Source organism: Orbicella franksi, chromosome 2 (assembly GCF_964199315.1).
Source record: "Orbicella franksi chromosome 2, jaOrbFran1.1, whole genome shotgun sequence".
In the NCBI taxonomy this organism is placed as follows: Eukaryota; Metazoa; Cnidaria; class Anthozoa; order Scleractinia; family Merulinidae; genus Orbicella; species Orbicella franksi.
Window position 1 is genome coordinate 32,778,124 of NC_138146.1, and position 9,673 is coordinate 32,787,796.

A 9,673-nucleotide genomic window follows, 5' to 3' on the forward strand; every position below is an offset into this window, starting at 1 on the left:
CAGGTTTTCTCCACACTGACTGTGTGGCTTGTCTTATATCTTTTGGTGTGTTAGTTTAGCCTTAATTTTTTTAGATGGTTTTAAGAGCCCTTTGTCAGATGTTTTTAATGAGCTCTTACTCCTACTTTACACTGGAAAGTTTGTGAAATTTTACTTAAGCATCGTAGTTTTAGGCTTGGCCTGTAATTCTTACTGTGCTAACAAAATTATGGTTGGCTCATTGATTACATGATTAACTTAGACCGTATGAACCGGGCCTGTAAGATTTCAAATAATGTCGAAGATTTTCAAAAAATTACTGAATGTATACTGCAGAGGTGTTCACATTTAAGTGTTGAAGACTTTATTTCGAGCTGGTTGGTTTAAATATCATGAAGTTCCACAGTTTATTTTCTGGCCTGGTTATTCTCATCTCCGTGTGCCTGTTGACAAGAGTAAACATTATTGATTAATTAAAAGGCAACAAACTTATTTTCATTTGCCCGTATATTTTGTAAGTTATTAACAAGATGAATGCAAGTGCTGAGAAGTTATACGCCAGTTTAACCACGACACTTTGACGTGCTGGTTTAACAAAGAATGAGCGTATCAATTCGGAAAACTCTATAATTATAAATTTTGTTCGTTTCCTAATTCTTTTGATATTTTTTTAACTCAAGTTAATTGAATTTTTCAAGTTTGAGATGTGGACACCAATGTTTTAACGCTTCACAATATCTGCCACTTTGGATTCTGTTACCATTCCAGAAAAGCAGACAAATAGCTCTTAGTTGACTTAGGAGTTGAAAAATGACAAAATACTCAGATTTTATTAACCATATAAAAAACTCCTGGACGCAGAAAAGTTACTTCTTAAAATTCAACCTGGAAATCGAAACTGGAAGATTTACCATTCCTCAAGAACTCCTGAAAGCTTCAGGGTCTCAACACTGCACATTCAACCCGGTTGAAAATGAAATTTATGCACTTTTTATTTCATTGCTTCGATCCTCCCTTGTTTTTCAAAATTCCAAGAGCGTATTGTTTACAATCGCATGTTCAGTTATCTAAATGATTTCCACATTCTTTGTGATAACTAATATGGGTTTAGGAAAAAAACCCTTCAAGGACTCATGCACTTATTGACTTGTATGACAAAATTTCGTCTGCTCTGCGCAAAGAGCTTGCTGTCGGAGTATTTTTAGATTTTTTACAGGCCTTTGACACCGTAAATCACGAAATTCTCTTTGTCAAACTTTATCAGTACGGTATGCGCGGACTGGCGTTAGAATGGGTAAAAAGTTACTTCAATGAGAGGTCTCAATTTGTTGAATATAATGGACTGAGATCAACCCCACATAAGATGTACTGTGGGGTTCCGCAAGGGTTAATTTTAGTCCCGCTATTTTTTTCCTATACATAATTAACTTGAACAATGCTTCAAACCTCGAGTCAATCTTATTCGCAGAAGACACGAATTTATTCAACTCGCACAAAGAGCCGGATTTCCTAATTAGTACTCTAAACTGAGAATTAATTAAACTGTCAAATTGGTTCAGAGTAAACAGACTCTCTTTGAACTTAACTAAAGCAAATTTTATGCAATTTTAACCACGGCAAACAAAAAAAAAACTTTTAACTTACATGTTGTTATTAATGAGAGAACCATTGCACAGGTGAATGAAACAGTCTTTCCTGGGATAGTTTTACATGACAACTTAATTTGGAAGTCTCATATATCTAGCCTAGCGAATAAAATATCTATTTGAAAGGTATAATTTTTAGATCTAGCTTTTATCTTTCAACACCTTCTCTGCACATGCTATATAACGCAATGATACTTCCATACCTTAATTATTGTAATCTAGTCTGAGGATCAACTTGTAAAACTAACGTTCAAAGAACTGTAATTTCGTGAAAACGTGTGAACAGGATAGTGGACAAGTCCTATCATAATGCTCGTACAAAACCTATTTTTAAGAAGGTTAACTTGCTTAAATTTCAAGACATTCATTTAATGTATCTGTAGCTCAGTTTATGTTCTCGTTTAAGAACGCTATTTTCCCTCGAAAATTTGACAGCATATACTCAATAAACAACCAAATCCATTGTTACAATAGAAGGCATGCAAACTCCTTTCGTCTACCGGTATGTGGAACAAATATCCGGCAATTCTCCGTATTCTTTCGAGGTCCTAATTTTTTTAATTCTTTCACCTGAAATTTCTGGTTCTTCATCATTGGCATCTTTTAGGAAAGAACTTAAAGCATATATTATCGATAACTATTAACTCTGTCATTAAATAAAGCTCGTCATTAATTACGTTATGACTTTATCTAAATTAGTCAACCGGTGTTTCTTGAGAGGGAACCTAAGCTTACAAGCCCCGTGGTTTTTAATAAGGTTCCCTTGCCGTTTTGTTTTCTATCCTTTAATATATAAATTGTAGTTTTGTATCTTCATTGTAATCTTGTATATTCATTTTTTGTTATCTATTAATCATTGTAGTCTAATTCTACTCTTGTTTGTGTGGCAAATAAAAAAAAAGATAAAAAAATAAAAAAATAAATTGTGTATGACCCAAGAAGTTTCCTTTTTGAGTAAATGATAGAAAGAAATAGACCACTCGTGAAGTTTGATCGTGACAAAAAGTTATTTTTTCTTTTCCATAATGCTAATCCATATATCAATAGAAGAACAGCCGGTTTTGTGTTGTAGAACATGTCATATTGATTTGTCTGTAATTGTTATTAATTTACAAATTCACCTTCTCTTGATATATATTTCTTCATTGTAATCAATATCAACTTGCTTGTTATTTTTTACAAGAATATCGGTAAAATACCATGCTTTAATTAAGAAATGGGAATACTGAAGTTTTTGTTGGTGTTGAATTCATAATTAATAAATTTCAGAGTCACAATTTTTCATTTTCGGATGTTTTCTTATACGACTCATCCTGTAAGAACTAATCACACCATTTGTTTTGACCGTACGAACATGAACTTTTCTGTGTACAGAATGATTAAAACAACACTACAGTTTTTAATTTATATCGTTGTTTTCTAACTGGAGCCTAGAGGAAATTCTGCCCGGGGTTTACCATGGAATTTGTTTCCTATGTTGTTGAACAATTCTTGGTCATTGTGCGGCATTTGAAAATCATGCTAAGTTTAGCTGTCACAAATCTAAGAACGGCTTCATGTCTTTATCTAAAAACTAAGGCTTTGACGTGAAATTTACAGGTTTAATGCCACAAGAACAGTTGTTACAACCTGTGGGTTATTTATTGAGCCAGAGTTTCTAAGTTAAAAGCAACGGTTATTTTGGGAACATTAATTGAATTCACTTGTTGTGCACTTGGCGCAATTTTGAGTGTCACCGAACAGTAAATTTCAATAACGTTTTCAAACAGCTGGATCAATTTAAAAGAAACAAATTCTGATAATTGAACGTTTAAGAGTTTGAACATTTTACAATTCTTTCACCTACTCTGTTAACATTTAATAAAGTCAGCTTTTGCCATAAAACATATGCAACTGAAAATAACAATCCAGTGCTATCAAAAAAGAAATCGGTCCAAAAATTATCTTTCATTTGATGTTTTCTTACTTAAAAATTTCAAGCTTATGATCTTACTTGCCGTTTATTTCTATATGGTTAAAACATAGATTCGACAATATAATCAGTGGAAATTTTGACATAAAAACAGTATTCCTTGGCTGATGATTTCATTAATTCTCATGACCTGTCTGCTCTAAAATGTCTCGCTACAGTGAGGATAAATTTTCGTTAATTACTAGTTCTTGAAAAGTGAACAGTTTATTGCTAAATAACCCCCACTTTGTAATTAAGTGACAAAACACATTGTTCCTTTTCTCATCCACCATAAACTTTTAACCTTCATTATCCACAAGACTATTACCGTTTACGTTGGCACAATCACTATGTTATTAAGCGCCCATGAAATGACTTTTTAACTTAAAATTAACTCATTTATTAAGTAAGACTCAAATTGCTCTACATTTTTTAAACTGAAGATTGAAGAAACGTTCATATCTTTTTCACCCTTTGAATGATGGCAAAGAGTTCTTTTCTTTTTGGGGGACTGACAGCGAGGCTCTCACGCTGATCAGTTGATCAGCGGTAAACTCAAACAGAAGGTCTTTTAGTTTTACATATGCTGTAACGGATTCGTTTTGGAATCGATGCCTCGCTGAAACCGGGTTTTAAAACATTCATTTCACCTCAATCATTAGATTACCTGTTTGCAAATAGAAGGCTTTCTAACTTTTTGCACTGATCAGTAGCTGGAATACTATCCGCTCAAGAAAAGTGGAAATCTCGTATTGGCTTTCTATTGATACTAAAGGAACAATTTAACAAATTACACACCGTCATCCTTCCAGGACAATACAGTTATAAATTCTAAACATACTTTCTGAAACACCAGCCCTAAGCTTACTGGTTACCAGTAGTTCCAATTTTCCAGACACGAGCTCATCCATTACGCAAAATTTAACCATGCATCATGAGAAACAGAATTTTTACGTTTCTTAATCAAATCGAAAGCAAAGATATGTTTTCAGTAAACATTTGAACCAAGAAATGTTGGTCTAGGACAAGTATACAACAAGACAAATTCCATATATCAAGCAAATGATAGCTGAATATGTTATGGAAGTAGGTTGAAATGAGAACCGAATAGCACTTGACGTACCTTGAAATTCAATAAATAAAACCAATAAGGTAGAGCTCAGGTGCAAAATTCTTTCTGATAGTAAGCTCTCTCTAAATTTAATTGCTAATGCTTGGAGTGTGAATTTATCTTTTGAGGAACATTTAATTTCTTCTGGCTCTAGAGTTTGTCAATTTTGCATTTCTATCGTAACAGAATTTTTAGTCGCTTTTGATGACTGGTTCAGCTATTTTGTGTTTTATATCACCGTGATTTTCATCCAGTTTTAATGATGTGTTCTTAGCAAAATTTGGGATTTTTTCCTCAGCACAAACTCCCATCCAACAAAATGGCCTTCCAACAATACCCCCTTTTCGCTAGTTAAGTGTCAGTCAAAAACTTCTTTTACATGTATTATGAAGGAATCCACGAGAAATTCGAGTGACAAGTGGACACAAACTTTGTACCAAGATTATTTGCATCATATTGCAAACGTCTGTGCAAATGTTTTAAGTACCTTTTAAAAAAAATCATTTCTAAAGTTTACCTGAAAATTTCTCTGAACTTTGGAATTTATTTTCTCGAGTTCCTATGGGAAATTGTTTTTGGTGTTATTCCAGACAATTATTTATAGCTTTAGCTTTTAGAAGATGCAAAAAGGATTTTAAGATACGTAATATTATTCTGGTAAAATTTCGTTTTTTCTGACACAATTATCCCTGAATCTGTGGAACATTTAACTCTCAAATTTCTGAGGCATTGTACAGATTTTAAAGTGCCAATGCTTAATATGGTTCCAAAAACCAGGAGCTCATGCAAAATCTAGGTCACAAATCTGGAATTTGGTAATTGATTTTGTAATTCCATCTTGGTTAAAAAAACAAAAAACAAAAAAGCAAAGACGTTTCTTCACAATGTGCTTTAAGGAACATTCTAAATATGAAAAACTACTTATATTATAAATTATTACTTGTATTATAAATAATACTAGCCATATTGCCAAATCCTCCGTTTAACCTCTGTACCATCACAGAAATACCAAATTGACCGCATCTTATTTTTATCTAATATGTCGCCAAGTATTTACTGCGGTGCAGTTTATCACGTCTTATTTGAAAGGACACAAAAATTACTTTCCAGAAAAACAACAACTAAAATGACTTTATGAAAACTATAATATTAATTTCACAAAAAGTTTAGTCAGTAGAACTTGGCAAAAAGGTACAAAAGATACTATATAGCCACTCTGCTGTTTGAATTTGATGCAGAAAGAAACGTTTTTGCTTGATATATGAGCAAAAGCCTCCTGAAAACAGAGCAGAAAAGCTGGAATTCTATGTACTCACAAAGAAAAAGACATTTACCAATCACATTTAACAATTAGTTTTGCAAAATTATCACCTAAACCAATATAACACAAGATCTACAAAGAAACTATACATGGAATATCATAACACAAATTACGGTAAATTCTCATTAAAAGCCATAGGAACCAAAATATGAAATGATCTACCTAGTGACAGAGGAAATGATCTTACTCAATAAGCAACTGCTTGACTGTCTTAATTTTAATATATAAGTGCATTGATTAGCTTTACAATTAGTAAGTATCATCATGATTGCCATGTTATTATTCGCTCTCCTTGTAGATCGATACATTAGAAAAATTGGTAAAAACTTGCTGGGATATCCTGTCGACAACTTCACTACCATGTAACGAGAATTGCAAGAAGTCATGGGCCAAACAATAAATTTACCATTGAATTGAAAATTAACCATGATTTTACCATAGACGTAAACTGAAAGATCGGGTGTCAGTCACCACGGCAACCGCCCGTATGAGCAAATTAGAGTCCACAACGCAATGATTGAAAGTTATTGAACTCTGTGCTTCGTAAGTCGTCGACTCAATACACATAATCCAATAAATAAGCGAGATTCTAAACATAAAACTGTCGATCCGAAGAGTACTTACACGCGTCTCAGTCTTCTCTAAAGAGTTCTGTATTCTCTTAAAACAAGAGATTATCAAGGTAAGAGAGTGAATTCCCCATGTAGGCGTTATATCTAAGGTAATCCCTCTTAAGTTATTTTTAGACATTGAACGCAGTTCTTCCGCGGATATTACTCGCGCGTTGCGAGGATGTTTTCGCGGAGGATCTGTTTATGTCGTTTCGTTTCAAAGCAAAGGAAACCTCCGACACTGAAGGGATGTCTTCTTTGATATTTTGATTTCAAGCAAGGAATCTTCGGCTCTCGTTATGCTTTAATACATTTCGAAACTTAGATATTAGTTTAAATAAGAGACGGATGTCCCCTGCACAAACAATAGGGAGTTTACGAAACCACGACGGCGACGCCGAGGACAACGTCGACTAAAAAATGAATTTATATTTGCCTACGAATCTCGCGATACTGTCATTTACTTTGTTGAGCACTGTCAAAACTAAATCCCGAACACAGCGATAAATTTGAAATAAAAAGTTAAAAAATTAACCGTCATGGTTCACGTTCTCCAGATAACGCAAAATTTGGTCGTTTCACGTTGTTGTCTTGCAGAGGACGGCAAAGAAATGTACCAAGAATTATAACGCATGTGCACAGCCATTGTACTGCTCATTAATTCTTTTGTTCAGTGACGTTGCCGCTGCCGTTGCCGTCGTGGTTTCGTAAACTCCCTAATATCAACTGAATGAACGGCAGAGAAATGTGTGGACAAACGAGTGCAAAGCAAACAAAGCTAGACAAGCTAGCCAACCGAACAAACAGATGGTCGAAAGTGCAGGCAGATGCTCGCTGCCCAAGTTGCAAAAAGCAGTTTAACTGAGCAGCAACGGCAACAACGCCAAAGACAACGTCGATTTAAAAAAACGACTTAATATTCAAACCACGAATCTCGCGAGAATTTAGATTTATTCAGTTTGTCTATACTGTCACAAAATATCCCAAATAGAGTATGTAAGACAGCGTCAAAACTCGAAAAAGAAATTTCAAAAATTGGCCGTCGTCTAGTTCACGTTCTCTCGAATATGCAGAATGTGGCTATTTCAAGTTGTTGTTTTGTGACCTTTTGTAAACAACGGCAAAGAAATGAACAAAGAATTATAACGCACGCTTACAGAGGCCCTGTACTCGTTACCGTTGCCGTTTTACGATTGCTTAATTAAACTCCCTAAAACCGAATAAACGGCCAAATAATGAACAGCCAAACGAGCACAAAACAAACGAAAGCCCGGCCGAACAAAAAGACGGCTGAGAGCGCAGAAAACATCTCTGCCATGAAACGAAATCCAAACATATACAATGACGTTCCCGCCATTTCGTGTCAGCTAATTTCGAGAAAGTCACTTCGACTGTCCAAGCATCGCGCGAGTAACATCCTTGGAAAACCTGAGTACCATGTCTAAAAATAACTGAACAGGGATTATCTTGGGTATAAGGTCTATATGGGGGACTCACTCTCTTACCTTCGTAATCTCTTGTTTAAAATTCATAGAAACCTTACAATAACTAGAGATTGAGAAAATTTTCGAGTTACTTCAGTGCTCAAATTGTACAATTTTTTCTGTCCTATTTATATATATTTTTGTAAAGCTGTCAATGTTCGAGTGAATAAAATAATTGCTGTTGTATTTAGTCTAATGTGAGCGCAAATGTCTGTATATAGCGAATTTGTGCATAGCCCACGTACGATTTTTTTTTACCTTAAATTCTCGCTTCGAATTTCGAGTTAATTTTGGAAATTACTTTTTTAATTACTTACGAAACAAAAAAAACCATCTTCAGGATCTTTTAAATCGTTTTAAGTCCGCTATTTACGTATCCCTTCTGTGCACGATTTTCGCGTCATTAGCGCGAGCACACACAACATCAAGAGATTTCCAATAAGCTAAGCGCAACAGCGAAATAAAAGCTAGTTTTAGCTTAAACGAGCATGGCGTACTGTATTGTTTATTACATAATTTTGTTGAACAAATTACCCTCTTTAAGTCAGAAAAAAATTAAAAAAATTGTTCAGAAGGAAACAAAGATAGCTCAAAGCCTACACAAAACCGTTACCCGAGAATGCAAACTGTGAACTTGAAAAGTGTGAATGCAGTGGCGGATCCAGACTTTGAGCTAACGGGAGGGCCCCGGTTTAGTTTTACTTGCCCTGCCGGCTTTTCTTCCTTCAGTCATTTCTTCTTTTTTCACCCAAAATAAGGGGGGTCCGGGTCCCCCGGGCCGCTCCACTAGATCCGCCACTGAAATGTAAATGTTCCATAAATTATATATTACATTGTTCCTTATTTTCGAGACTTTCTACCTATCAAGGTTTTTTATAAAGTATTAAAAATCTTTGCTTTCAGCTACCGCAAAATGTAACGTGAACTGATGAAATAATGCACCGGTGATTAGGCATAAATGGGCTCTTTTACGAGCATGGTGACTGCTGGGTAGGGAACATTCACAGAAAGTTTAATTTCAAAAGAATCGTTCGACAACTTTTATTTCTGAGGAATCACCTTAAAAGCTCAATTTTGTAATTCCATCAGCCCGAACTCCAAATTTGGTAGAAATCAGAAGTAACGAAAATTTCTTAGAATTATCTGAGTTTTACTCGATCATCGAGTTGCTCTCCAAATCTCTTCATTGAATTAAGTAGGACGAACTATAACTGTTTAGAAGGAATTTATATCGATTTTTATTATCTTTGTATTCACTTTATTCTCTCGTAATGTACTCACTCTACACAAATCGTCTCGTAAAAAGTTACCATGCTCAATCCAGTGTTTTGATGTTCTTGTGTTTATAATCAAAAACATTTGTAGCCTGATAATCTGTCTAGCAGTTACCTTCAAACTGAATTTTTCTCAAAAATCCTTGTTTACTTGAAAAAAAGAAAAAGCCAACATAATTTCCTTTGAATTTGAACTTTTCGAACAAATTTAGTTTAAGCTTGAAAAATGTCGAGACCCTTTCATAGCGATAGGTTGTAAGAATATGTAGCATTTGTTCGTGAAGTTTACAATATAT